The sequence below is a fragment of the Callorhinchus milii genome, unplaced genomic scaffold (assembly GCF_018977255.1).
Source record: "Callorhinchus milii isolate IMCB2004 unplaced genomic scaffold, IMCB_Cmil_1.0 Scaffold3, whole genome shotgun sequence".
Taxonomy (NCBI): domain Eukaryota; kingdom Metazoa; phylum Chordata; class Chondrichthyes; order Chimaeriformes; family Callorhinchidae; genus Callorhinchus; species Callorhinchus milii.
In genome coordinates this window covers 86,087,840-86,102,651 of record NW_024704744.1, presented here as the reverse complement: position 1 = coordinate 86,102,651, position 14,812 = coordinate 86,087,840, and the positions used below count along the sequence as shown (strand labels likewise).

The window sequence follows — 14,812 nt, the reverse complement described above, 5'->3', positions numbered from 1 at the left end:
CAAACAATGCGTTCAGTCATTCAGGTTTTATGTAGGGTTACTGAGGGAGGAAAAGAGTCGGAGAAAAAAATTCAGTGAGAAAGATACTGAGAAATGTTTTAAACAGTCCAGATTCAGAGAGAGAGAGAGAAATTACTATAGCTAATTTGTATTTCCACAATGACCCACTATCTTCACTCTCTATATTCACCATGGGGCCAATCCCATCAGAGCAGATCACAAGCACAACAACTCGCATGATTTCTCAGGACCTTCAACAGACATCAAAAGGCTGGCTTTCATCTGACTTTCTGACCTAGATTTCAAACCCAAATATCACAAGTGATAAGACACATACATCCACTGCAACATTCAGGTTCACCAGAAAACTGAAATCATTAAATGCTTGTAAAAACAGCTATTGAGGCATTGCTCAATAGCTATTTTTACAAGCATATAGCAAATAGATTTCTTGACCAATACCTTACTTTAGGTCAAGTGAGAGATAAATTAGGATCCAAGCGTGATCTTCAAAGCTTCAAAGTAACACACAAGGCAAGTTGCCAGGGAATGAAAAGCAACTGTTGCGACATTATAAAACATGATTTTCAGTTACTGAGTTACAAAATTCACCTGAAGAAAGGTGTACAGAAAGTCTACGTATGCTATGTTGGCACAATGTTTTACAGTTGCTTTACAAACCATTTTTTTCATTTTGTAATCCAGAGCAGGTTTCTGTACATCGGTGATATTGGTGAACGGAACTCGATCCAGAACAACAGTGATACTAAAACCACCTCAAGCCAGAAGCCGTAAGTACTGCATAGAAAGATTTATGATAAAACCATATTTATTTATTTTTTAAAAATAAACTCCCAAACACAAAAAATACAAACAGTTAAAAGAATAAATTATGACACTTTAAACCAGTCTAAAACGCCACAGAGAAAACATCCTTTTGAACTCAAAATACAATTCATTGGTTTCCCATATCATGAAACCATTGGGGATAAAAAAAACACATTCATCAAGGGTATTCTCACTTTTTATGAATAGATGTAACATATTCTGAGAGGGACATGTTGCTCAGTAATAATACTACAAGCTACACTAGATAGGACCCAAGGTCACTTATGTCAGTGGGATGCACAGAAATAATCTTTCATTGTAAATGCATTAGATGAAGCAATTTTCGCTTATCTACATTTCAGTCTCAAAGAAAGAAATACCATCCAATCTATAAATGGATCGACGACTAACAGTTACGCAAAGAGGAAAGGTTCAAAAGTAGTTTTAAGCATGGAAGCCCGAATTCCCACAGTTTAGAAACCTAATCTAAACAGGAGAACAAATATAATGTAATTTACAATTCATTGATAATGTGTACATTTCCAGGAATGTAGAGAAGTGAAAGGCTTCCGACAAAGCACATTTGAGAACTGCTGGTGTCAGCTCTTTTATTTGAAGCGATTTCCTTCAGTCCTACATAGATAACAAACATCAGAAACAGTTTACACCTCCATGCAACATCATCTTTCCACTCAAGTTACCAGGGTCCAGAACACATGGAAATTATAGTTGGTTGCAACAAAATCAATCCATGCCAAAATATTACAAAAATCCAGAAGAAGAGCTAAGGCCATTACTGCAGGGCCATCAAGGTTGAAGAGTAATAATAACTTACATTTAGTGGGAGAAATAAGTCAAAATGTAGTGATTAGGTGCATTTCGGCTTCGATTCTAAATATTGGGTAATGAAACAAGTCTTGTTGTGTTCTCAACAGCAAGCTATGTGGTTTTAGACACAAGCAGTGTACCCCAAAGCACACTCTGGGTTCCGCAAACCTTGGCTCTTGCCAATTTGCGGCTAATACTCTCCAAAATTAGTTAAACAGGATGTGTCCCTCCAGGGAGAGAGAGTGTGCATTCTATTCCAATAAACATCTCTGGGATTTCCACGTGTAAGTGGGATGTATGGAATTCTCAGTTTGGTTTGGGTATTCTTAAGCATGGTGATGAGTTTCTGTATGTGTCAGACCTACAAAAAAATCGATTTCAACAAGGTGAGGATGAAGAGCATATTTGGAGCTTATTAGGAACAGAGTGAAAAGCTCATAGGTGCAATGTCAACAGTATTCAATAACAGCAGAGAAAGGCTTTTTTGAAGGCTTAGGTGAAGAATATGTGGGTTCTTCAATTTCAGAGCAAAGGATAGTGAAGCCTAGAATTGTCAATAATCGAAGATCCAAGACTGGAGCCAAGTGCTGCAGCAAATGGTAGTTCCTGGAAGAAACATTCTTTAAAGAATCAAAATAAACAAGATTTTCACCTCCCCAAAGGGCATGGAGGTGATAAATATTTAATGGTTTCAACCAATGCTGTATGAGAAGACTGAAGCTTGCATTCATGAGGGCAAGCTTATTGCACCATTGCAAGCAACACTGAGAAACCAAAACAGTTTCTCACTCTCCGCCACAATCCACGTGCCCTCCGTCCGACAATCCAGTCTAGCTCCAATGCAGGCCATAGAACTGACCTTAAACCACATTATCTAACCAAAGTCTTCATAAAAATAACACGTCATAAAATTATTTGGGTGGGGTGGAGGGGGAGAGCAAGAAGTTTGATCTTAAGATACGGAACTTCCTTTGCTCTTTGCACAACATTAACTGAAAGCAAGGAAATAGTTAACTCTGTGAAGACTGTTCTAACATTTTTCCTGCATGATATTAACAAAAGGAATTGCTTCACCACCAGTACAGATTAATACAACATGTAACGTGTTATTTCAACAACTAGATTACAGGGCAATATGACTCCTTAAACTTTGTGAGACACAAGATATTGCACTTGAAGGGAAGGAAAAGACATCGTCAATAATTTACATTTATATAGCATCTTTCATGTAAAAAACAATTTTGAATGTCAGAAAACAGGTAACTGAAAATGAGTGAATGTTGTTACTGTAGGAAAATGCGAGAGCTAATGTGGCAAGCAACATCTGGTAAACAACAATTCAATGCAATACAATTTACATTTATATAGCAAGCGCCTTCAAAGCACTTGAACAAACCAACTCATTCGAAATTTCGGAGGTAAACTTGGATCAGGAGAAAATATAAAGCGGGTTAGCCAGGAGAAAGATGTGCCTCCCCCCACCCCTTTGAAATAGCAACAGCAAGGATCCAAAGATGAACAACACAATCAAAGAATAGGATGATAAATTGGAAATAAATAATAAAATTGTGCGCGGTGTAAACTTTTATGCAAGTCCCACAAACAACGTTGCAGTTTTCACTGATCTGCATGATTACAACAAAACAACAACATTACATTTGTATTACGCCTTTCACGTCCGGTGGACGTCCCAAGGCGCTGGACAATCAGTGTTTCGGACCCGAGCTGCAGGTCGGTTTCCCCAGCTCGGGCAGGGGGGTGACCGAAAGCACGGTCGAAGAGTAGGGTCTGGAGACAGGTCTTGAAGGAGGCAAAGGAAGGAACTGCAAGGTGGAGTTCCAGAGGGTGGGGGCAGAGTGGCTGAAGGCTCGCCCAGCAATGGTGGAGCGAGCGAGGCAGGGGACGTGAAGCAGGCCAGAGCCCGCTGAGCGGAGAGAGCAGGCAGGTTGGTAGGGAATTAGGAGGTCGCAGAGGTAAAGGGGACTGAGGTCATGTAGGGCTTTGAAGGTGAGGACCAGGATCTTGAACTGTATCCTCTGTGACAAATATAGTAAATGAGCACACACGTCTACAGAATATTTTGTACGGTTCACTGTGATAGTGAAAGAGGTCATTTCACTTGCAGGGAGTCTCAGCTTTTCAACCCAATTAACTGCTGATATTTATGACCAACGAAACACAAATCAATATTGTTAGTTTACATCGCCTCATGATCCCATGGCATTGGGAGGCTCAAGCCATTTTGACTGAAGAGATGAATATAGGCCATTTAATAAGGAAGATATCACAGGGTAACTGATGACGACTGAATCACACTGCAGTGTAAATTCACACCTTCAGAACAGTAAAGGAGAAAATCGAGGGTGTGTGCTGTGGAGAGCATATCAGATGTCATTAACAGCATCTCAATATTAGTTTCTAGAAGTTCACATAGGAACAGGCGGAGGCCGTTCAGTCTTGTTGAGCTTGCTACGCCAGTTTATTTGTGTTTTGTTGGTCATAAATATCAGCAGTTAATTAGGTTGAAAAGCCAGTTTATCAATTCACGACAGATCTTTTAATCCCATTTTCCCATACTCCTAATACACACACTTACTGACTTACTAAATTCATCAACCTGCACAGCAGCCCACTCCGACTCACAGAGCTTGTGAGGAACTTCAGTGTTTTGTTCAAGGCTCAAAGCTCCTTCAAACCTTTTAAACAGGCTCTGACCAAGTCTGCTTTCTACCATCTCTGAAACATTGCCCATCTCCGCCACTACCTCAGCCCCAATGCAGCTGAAACACTCATATCCCCTTGCATTATTCAGAATGGGGCTATGCGGAAGTAACACATTAAAAGATCAGTGGTAGCCAAAGGTTTTGATCGTCCAACCAAATCAATCTTTCTTCATTAATGGCTGCGCCACGGGTATTACGGCTCAGTTGCTACTAGACAACTGGAAACAAGGTATTGATTTAGCGCGGACTTGCCTGGACTGGTGGGGGGGTTTGGTAGGCCCCTTCTTGACACCACAAGAAGTCAATCGCAATCGACTAGGTAACACATTCAACTAGTTAGAGACCCCTGGATTAGATAATAAAGGAAAATCAAGCTCGGGCCATTTACCACTGTCATCTCAACCCCAAGTTGAACCTGCTCAGGTCTGGGTGGCTCGATGGAATGGAAGCAGCAAGGATGGTGGGGGAAGGGATCTGTGTGCTATTTTCTATCGTTCTCCAAAATGGAATTACGAAAAAAAATATTTGACCTTGAAAACGTCTCAAAGGACTTCACAAGCAATCAGCACCAAGTGTAGTGACTATTTTTCTAGGCGAGCACAACAGCCAAACTGCGTCTTTGCAGGTTAAGTGTTGAGAAATCTAACTCAATTAGAGAGCAAACAGGTCACAGAGAAGATGTGCCAACACATCTCCTGTACTTAAATGTCTCTGACCATGCTTGATTACATGCATAGCTGTGTGTTTCTTACATCCTGAAAAGTTAAACAAAATTCCCAGCTTTACTGCAGACCAAAAATCAAGCATTCTGGAACACGGTCTCAGGAATGAAAATTGTGCTGGGTTTTTGCCAAAAGCAATCCAACACACACACACACACACACAACCAGTCTCTCATCTTACAATTAGCCCTGTGCGCAGGCATTATCTGCCAACATGCTGATAGATTTATCCAGAATACACAGTGAGCTACCGCAATGTCATCCCCAGGCAGTAATTTTTTCTGGTACAAGTCATATAATGTTGTGTGACTTCAAGGTAGAGGCAAAACATTGTAAGTGTAATAAACATTCTAGGTGGAGAGTACCAAAAAATGGCCACCTTCTGGGTAGTGGGATCACTGTTGACTTATTTGACGAGCACTTCACTTCAACGAGCATGTACACTAACTGCAACAAAAACGATTCCTTCGCAAAGTGATATGAGCAGGCCTTCGGGAACATAACAACAACAACTTGCATTTATATAGCGTCCTTTACGCAGGGTAGTATCCCGGAGAGCTTAATAACACACATGATCGTCATGCGAGAACACATTGGTTGCGAGGAAGAGTCACAACTGGGGCTACTGTTGAAAGGAACAATAGTGAATAACTAAATAAAACACAATATAATAATCCTTCAATGGATGTTGTACCTTATCATGCTGTCAAAACATCTCAAAACAATTCACAGGAATTACTGTAGTGTAGTGACTGTGTATGTAGCAGGATATTTGCATGCAGCAATGTCCCAAAGAATGCGATATTTTAACATGCAGCAAAATGTGAAAAAAAGTTATCTACTGATTGTAATTCTGCTCAGCATTTCTAAAATCACCAATAGAATTTTCTACACTACAATTGTGACTGACTTCTGCTTCTTCCCTCCTATCTCACCCCCCAACCCCCCATGCCCACCCTCCTCTCCACCTCACATAGTTGCATTGGAAGCAGTATAGTTTTTGCAAAAAAAAATTCTGCTAATGTTATGTCAGGCCTTGAGATTATTCAAAGGGAAAATAATTTAACATTTCTGGTGACAAACCATCATTACAAAGCATCAGGAAACCACACAAACAATGGGAGGCATTTCCTGTTATTAAAGTACAGTCCAGTAACAAGCAACATCTTTATTACATTCAGGATAATAATAAATAATATTCCTTGCATTTGATTTAACTCCTTTTACGTGGAGAGGACAAGTATATGCTTGCAAAGTACTTGTGTGCATTTTGCAGATGATCACAGCATCTTTGTGCTTTCACCACAAACTGCTTACCCTAAAGTTCTTTCTTTTAAAAAAAAGGATACCCTATACTGAAACATTAATACAGTACAGTTATAAGGTAGAGGTTTCATGATGGGCACAGTTGATCAATCAAGTGTCAAAAAAGTTGTATATCCTTGCATTTGATAGAGTACCTGATCATGTTGAGACATCTCAAAGTGCTTCACAGAATATACTGTAAAGTGGAGTGACTGGGTATTTTGTTGGCCAGGACAGATCTGATTTTGGTTTAACATCCCATTCGAAGGACAGCACCTCGGACAATACAACACACCCCCAGTAGTGCAGTGGAGAGTCAGCTTAGACGTGGGTTTTAACCCACAACCTTCTGACTGAGAGGCAAGAGAGCTACCACTGCACCAGGCTGACACATCACGCCAACACACATCAAGCACACCAGGCCAAGTGCTAGCTGAACGGCCTCCTGCCGTCATTCCCAGCAGCTGAGCATCAGATGGTGATGGCTTTGATTCTATGCATGTATAGAACCAGCGATTGCATTATATTACAATAACAATTTGCATTTATGTAGTGCCTTTCAGGCGAGGTATCATCTCAGAATGCTGATTACACACAATGATGCTGCAAACATGCAGACATCGTGGAGAATGTGACAAGATCATAATAATCTGTGCAGGCAGAGAATGAAAGCTGAGGTTTATAAACGTAAACTCCAGGGTTACACAAAGAGCGACATGTGTCAGCGGTGACACAGGCACCCCTCGAGAGTCGTTCTTCACCTAGCAGGTGGAGTGTAAGTGGAGACCTTGGATCAGATTTCCGCACCAACGTAAGACATCATCGTGGCTCAGGAATAAAATTAATTACATGGCAACATACCTTCTGAGCAAACAAACAACAACAAAAAAATTACATTTGTATAGCGCTTTTCATGTCGGGGTACGTCCCAAGGCGCTGAACAGTCAGGGGTCTGGACCCGAGCGTGGGGGAGCAGGGTTGGTAGAGAGTTAGAACGTCACAGAGGAAGGGGGGAGCAAGGCCATGGAGGGCTTTGAAGGTGAGGACCAGGATCTTGAACTGTATCCTCTGTGTGATGGGAAGCCAGTGGAGTCAGTCAAGGATGGGGGTGATAGGGTCACGGAGCCTGGTGCGGGAGCGAACCCAGGCTGCAGAGTTCTGGATGATCTGCAACCTATGGAGGGAGGAGTTGGGGAGGCCAACAAGCAGGGAGTTTGCATTGTCAAGCCTGGACATTGTGAATGCGTGTCTCGGTGGCCTCCGGTGTGAGACAGTGGCAGAGCCGGGCAAAGTTGCGGAGGTGGCAGAAGGCAGAGCGGGTCATGGCACGGATGTGGGGTAGAAAGGACAGTTGAGGGTCAAACAAGACCCCAAGGTTCTGGACTGGCTCAGTGAGGTGGAGTGTACAACCACGGATGGTGATGCTGTCAGCGCCTGAGGTGTGGAGGCGCTGACGGGAGCCAATCAGGAGAGCCTCGGTCTTGTTGACGTTCAACTGTAGAAAGTTAGCTCTCATCCAGGACTTGCTAACTAATGGAATGGGAGGGTGGCTGAAGTGCCCAAACTAGCTATGCTGGTTAACAGCAAATGGAATCTGTCTGCCTTGTCATCAAATTTGCACAGAATAGAGAACTTGTCAGGATACAACTAGTTGATTGTTAGTTACTTGGCATTATTGACGCGCAGCGCACTGTGTGAGAAACCAGAACAATTAGCAGTTACTGTAGCACGAGGTCCCAATTAACCACCAGCTCACAAATGTATTGGTTTCCTTTGTTTAACACTAGCCACTGAGTCACCGCCATCAGTCATTCTAAAAAGTTACATGACCCAGCAGAAAGTCACACGGCTGATTCACACATTCAGCTTCAGACAAGTATAAACTGAAGCCAGTTTTGAAGCATTACTCATGCAAGAGGCATCTTACTATCCGTGATACATTTAAAACAGTACTCGACCAGTTACAGCTTTAACTGTGGAGTCCTGTAGCTCAGTGGTTAGAGCACTCACCTCGCCAGCGAGTGACCCGGGTTTGATTTCCGACAGGGGGAAACGTTGGGCAAGTTTCCTTACTCCACACGCCTCTGTTTACCCAGCAGTAAGTAGGAACCCAGTTGTTAGTTGATTGGCGGATCGCTTTTCTGGAGATAATAATCCTTCAAAAAAATCCCAATAATAATTTGGTCACTCAATCCATGACTGTTTGTGGGACACTGCTGTGCACAATTGGCTGTCGCATTTCACCCACAAATATAAAGTCAATTCACGTTACAGTACATTCTGTGAAGCGTTTTGAGACGTCTAGAAGACGTGAAAAGCACTACGTCAAAAGCAACGATTATTATTAGTTGTACGCTCATTCTTTCAGTATTTACTTCCCTTGATGTCATTGTAAAAATCTTTGTTTCAATAACAGAAACTGATTTTTTAAACATTACGTTTCTGACAATTAAATCATTAAAACGTCTTTCAGAAGAATCAAATTGTGAATCTATACTTAAATGTAATATCTTGTGACGGGACAAAACGATCAAAATGAAACCAAAAGGCACAGAATAAAATCAAAAATCCCCAGCCATAACATAGCATGCAAATAAATTGGTTTGTATGATTATTAAATTCTGATCGTCTGAGAGAACCAACTTTAACAGGTGGGACCATAATTAATCATCTGAGCATTTAGGAAAACATGCAGCTGAGGTTCAAAAACATTTAAAGAAAATTAACTGGTCCCTCAATCCCACAAAACACCATTGCACCATTCCAATACCTCTTGTGCTGTTACACAGAAACAAAGCAAGCAAGTCAGCTGTTGGTGTCAGTGCTCTTATTCGAATACAACACACTGAAACGATCATTGTAAGTACTTCACTGTAATATACGGGGTGGCCAGACAGCTCAAAGGCCAAGAGCATTTACCTCTAAATTGGAAGGTTATTTAACTCCTCTTTGACTGCAACTTCGGTCACCCTCTTACCCCTACCCTCCCCGCCTCCCACCCTCCTGATCTCAACCACCAGCTCGGGTGCAGATCCCTGACTGTCCAGCGCTTTGGGACGTCCTATTCATGTGAAAGGCGCTATACAAATGTAATTTGTTGTTGCATGAATTTGCCACACAGTCGCCATACAATCACTCAGTTCACCTATTTCTTCAGTTCCTGTCTGCAAAAGGCAATGGGGAAGGGAAGGGAACCAGCACTAAGATTTTGGAATACACATTCTGAAACCGGATAACCCAGTAAGTACAGTGCTGATCTGTTAAAGAGTGGCTGCAGATTCCAGGTGCAAGAACATGGTACCAAACACAAAACAAACTGAGACTGTAAAGAACAAGAGAGAAATGTCGTCAGAACAAACCACTGAAGGCCAAAGTGCAAAAATGATAAAGGATGGACTGAATTATCAGTTACGTCTTCACAAGAATTTTTCTCCCCATCCCCACAAAAAAATAGCACTATGCCCAAAACAAATGATTCCAATGCTGCTTTCATAATCTTCTTTAAAAACCTCTTTTTGGTCAGTGTCCTCAAGTATGCCCATCCATCCTTCCCTCTTTGGTCAATGATCTTTGTAAACCACTTTGAGATGAACAAACTTTGTGAAAGGTAAATTAAAGTTGGTATGTCCTGTATTTATGTACTTAAACAGTGTACTTAATGTAAAATAGGGTATTCTACCGAGTCCTTAACCATCAGTGTGAATTGTCCATCTCCTTTTTTTAAAATATTACATTTTGGCAGCTCAATTGCAGTGTGAAAGATCAGAAATCATTCACACTCTTTCTAGAAATGATAAAACTCGGCTGCTTAGTCACCCAATCTTTTGTGAGGCTGTGGTCATACTGCACGTTTCAGTGCATTTCTTGGAATAGATGGTGCTCATATTTGCACAGTTGTGAAATTAGAACATCTAACAATGTAAAGCACATTTTCAACATTTTCTCAGAGTAGGTGAGTGAAAAATAGTGCAATTAGAGTTCAAGTGCACATTAAGGAGTCTACAACAAACGAGGGGCATGACAGGTAATACATTAATATGGGCAGCAGCTATTCCTGGCCAACATTCCTCCAAACAAAACTGACTTTCACCCCCAATTAACCACTGAAAACAGATCCATACTGTGGATCTACACCCAGCCACTTGCAGGATGCAGAATGTCATATGTTAAATATCACCGATGAATTGCCTTTGCCGCTAATAATATTAACAACGACAAAATTATATTTACAGAACGCCTTTCACGTCGGGAGGACATCCCAAAGCGCTGAACAGCCAGGTGTCGGGGCCCGAGCATGGGGGAGAGGTGATGTAGGGGTGAGGGAAGGCAGAGAGGTGGGAGGGAGACCAAAGGCACAGTTGAAGAGAAGGGTTTTGAGACCGGCCTTGAAGGAGACAAGGAAGGAAGCGAAGCGAAGGGACTGTGGGATGGAGTTCCAGAGTGTGGGGTCTGAGAGGTTGATAGCCCGGCCACCGATGGTAGGAGCAGGCCGGTGCCCACTGAACGGAGGGAGCTGGCAGGTTGGTAGAGAGTCAGCAGGTCAGAGAGGTAGGAGGGGGCAAAGCCATGAATGGCCTGAAAGATAGCCTTAATAATAGCTAATATTTTAGTGACTGATAGTAGTGACTAAAAGTCAAAATACTATGCATCTTTGTTGTTGTATCAAAACAGTTGTTATTTTTATTATTCTTTATTTTGTTCATTTTTATTTAACAGTTATTATTGTTTGTTTCACGGTTATTGTTTATTTCAATTATTGTTCTCAACAATTAAACTATTTTGAAAACAAAAAGAAAACATAAACAACAACTTACATTTGTATCACACTTTTCACGTTGGGAGGATGTCCCAAGGCGCTGTTCCGCATTGTAGCTCAATATATATTGATGAGCTACAATGAGGAAAATAGGAACACGGATAGATGTAGAGTGAACCTTTAAACCAATTGTTGCAGCTTTCCTCAAAGCCCAGTGAATAAAAATACTGACCCATGTAACATTAAATCACACAGCGCACAGGTCGCAGGGAGTTGTGCCAAATTGGCGAATATCAGTTTGAAGAGATGCTATGGATAATCTTAGCAACTTGAGCTCAGGGGGAAGGGAATGAAAAGGGGGGTGGATTTTACCTCTCCCCATCTCAGCTAGAACATGTGTTTGCGCAGAGATGTCAGATACACAAAAGCCAAACTAGAGAACCCAGGTTCAGGGTTGCAAATGGCCGTTGCAGGACAGGCAGTTAGTTGCAAGCAGTATTTTTTCCTCAATGAGTAATTAATGACTGGAAATGGGTTTCCAGGAAGGGTGATTGAGGATTCTCCCCAGGCAGTGGTACAATAATTCCCATAGACTATCAAACTGAACAAGTGCAGCAACAGCCAAGGCCAAATGACCTACAATAAATACACTTGCACCCGATTCACCCGCAACTGTGCTAAACTTTGCATCCCAGTGATAGAGAGAAGAATCTATATCCCCAAACTTCCTCCAATACTCATTTGTTTGCTTTAAAAGAGATGAATCTGAATTTATCACGTATTCCTCCATGAGTGATTAACAAGTACAACAACAACAACAAGATTGCATTTATAGAGTGCCTTTCATCTCGGGAGGGCGTCCCAAGGCGCTGGACAGTTGGGTCGGGACCCGAGCAGGGGGGAAATGGTCAGGGTGAGGGGAGGGGAGGGAAGGGAGGGAGCGAGGAGGGGGTAGAGAGTCGAGAGGGGAGCTGAAGGCACGGTTGAAGAGAAAGGTCTTGAGACCGACCGGCCTTGAAGGAGGAAAGGGAGGAAACAAGGCGAAGGCACTGGGGGATGGAGTTCCAGAGCCTGGGGGCTGAGAGGCTGAAAGCCCGGCCACCGATGGTAGGGCGGTTAGGGCGGGGGTTGTGGAGCAGACCGGAGCCAGAGGAACGGAGGATGCGGGCAGGTAAGTAGGGGGATAGTAGGTCGGAGAGGTAGGAGGGTGCAACGCCGTGAATGGCCTTGTAGGTGAGGATGAGGCCAAATGACCATGGAGTCCCGTAACATAGTGGTTAGAGCACTCACTTCACAAGCGAGAGAACTTGGGTTTGATTCCCGGGCAGGGCATAACCTTGGGCAAGTATCTTTATTCCACATGCCTCGGTTTACCTAACAGTAATAGGAATCCGATTGTTAGTTGATTAGCAGATTGCTTTCCAAGGGTAATAATCCCTCAAAAACAATAATAATTTGGCCACTCAATCCACAACTGTTTGTGGGACACAGCTGTGCGCAATTGGCTGCTGCGTTTCACCCACAAATATACAGTCAATTCACTTCACAGTATATTCTGTGAAGCGTTTTGAGACGTCTCAAAGATGTGAAAAGAACTATATCACATACAAGGATTATTAATATTATTCCCCTACAGCCTCAAATTAAAATAATAATGTGGTTATTCACTCCATGACTGTTTGTGGGACATTGCTGTGCGTAATTGACTGCTGCTTTTCACCCACAAAATACACAGTCAATCCACTTTGCAATACATTCTGTGAAGTGCCTTGAGATGTCTCAATGCCTCGATATCAAAATGTAAAGATTATGTGTTATTAAAAGCCCTGGGAGGCAGTCAATAAGACCACGGCAGGACAAAAGAGTGAGAGGAGATGCACTCCTGGGTAACTTCTGCTTTTAAGTGTCTGGTTGATTGCTCTCAACCAACTCTCCACAGGGCTGCAGCACACACCCATACACACACACACACATTATAATGCTCGTCACTGCAAAGCTTGACCCATTTCCCTCTGACCAGTGCATCACTGGGACATGACAGGCACACTCTGCAGCATTGAAAATTGCAAGAGAGAAAAATTCAAGGGGGGGGGAAGAGATGAAAAAATTGCAAGAGTTGCAAAAAAAAACCATACAACTCCACACCAAGTGGAAAGTGGCACTCTAGCAGCTCTTCACCCCCAGGGTGACCGTTAAGAGGGCTGCCAATCCCTCCCCACCCCAGCAGCACCTCAGCAGAGGCAAAGTGCCTAAGGGAGAGGAATCCAGGTAACAAGCCTCCCTCCCTCTCTGGCTCCCATAAACCAACTCCCACATGGCTCTGCTCACCAGGCCTCTCCTTTAGCTGTGCAAAAAAAAACTTTAAGTAAGAACTTTGTGCAAACACTTCCTTAGCCCTCCCACAACTTTTGCAAACCTTTTTCCCCCTCCGCAAGCACATCCACCCACAAAAGTAAAGTGTTTCCCCCCCGCCCACCCCATTTAATTTCCTCCCTCCCATTTAATTTCCTCCCCAGAGACACAAAAGGAGGTGGGGGAATGGGAAACGCACATAAATACCACCTACCTCCTGCAAAATGCAACATGCCCTTTGGTTCCCCTTTAAATGCAACGAACGAAGGTGACAAGGTCTTTTGCAATCAAAAAAAATAAAAAGTCTTTGAAGGTGTGGGTTGGTCTGTGTTAGTTTGTTTGTTTGTTGTTGTTTAATTCAGGTTGCTGTGTGTCTGTCTGTCTGTCTGTCTGTCTGTCTGTCTGTCTGTGTGCCTTGACTTGTGCCACTCTCAGGCTTGCAGAGCTGGGCANGGGGGCGCATCCTGTGCACAAGTCACATTACACAGCCATGTTGACAAGACTATAGCTCACTCTCACTCTCTCACTCTCTGCTGCTGCCAAACTTTCTTCCTCTGGCGGCTGCTGTTGCTGCTGCCGCCTTGTGCTGTGCTGTGTCTGTCTCCACTCACTGCCTCTCTCTCTCCTTCACCGAAGACGCCGCTGCGCTGCTGATCCTCACTGAGCAAATGCTGCTCTGCCAACACTCACTCTGGTTGAGGTCTCCCTCTCGCTCTCTCACTCACACACCATTTTTGCCTAAAAACAATTTTTTTGCATCTGATGCAAATTGCATATCTGTCTGTCTATCTATATATATCTACTGCATATATAATAGTCCACCCTACAGCTGTTCTGCTCTTCAAGACATCTCTTGCAAAGCAGGAAGTAAAAGGTGCCTTTGCCTCTCCCCCAAATTGCAACAGATCCTATCATTGCCTTCCCTGCCCCCACCCCCCCTTTCTCGCTTCTTAATCTTCTGGGTCCTAAAGCCTCACAAGAAAACTTTTTAAAGTTGGGCAAGTCAGGTTTTGTTGCTCGTTTAATGGGAAACCAGTGATTCGTGCTGGGCTTCTCCCTCACCTCCCCTCCCCCCACCCAGGGCTGCACTGCAAATGTGTCTATTCATGCCCTGGCACCTCCCTACATATCCGATTTGCCTACCCCCCCACTCCACCACCCGCTGCCTCTGTTCGTCCAGCTCCAGCCACCTGTTCGTCCGGTTCTGGCCTCCTTGCCCCCTCCAGTCCACCATCGCCGGCCATGCTTTTATCCACTATGCCCCAAAGCTCTGGAACTCTCTCCTTCAATCTCTCCGC

At 43.3% G+C, this 14,812-nt stretch overlaps 1 protein-coding gene across 6 annotated transcripts in view; it reads right to left on the bottom strand.

Moving 5' to 3' along the window:
• LOC103178003 (transcriptional-regulating factor 1) overlaps window positions 1-14,812 on the bottom strand; it is a 120,661-nt gene that overhangs the window by 92,378 nt on the left and 13,471 nt on the right. For 5 of the 6 annotated variants that reach the window (XM_007892460.2, XM_007892467.2, XM_007892466.2 and 2 more), the window contains exon 1: window positions 13,729-13,828. The exons of the other annotated variant lie outside the window; for it this stretch is intronic. The gene's annotated coding sequence lies outside the window, so the exon portion shown is untranslated. Of the gene's footprint in view, window positions 1-13,728; window positions 13,829-14,812 lie in introns of those variants that run through there. 6 annotated transcript variants of the gene reach the window in all.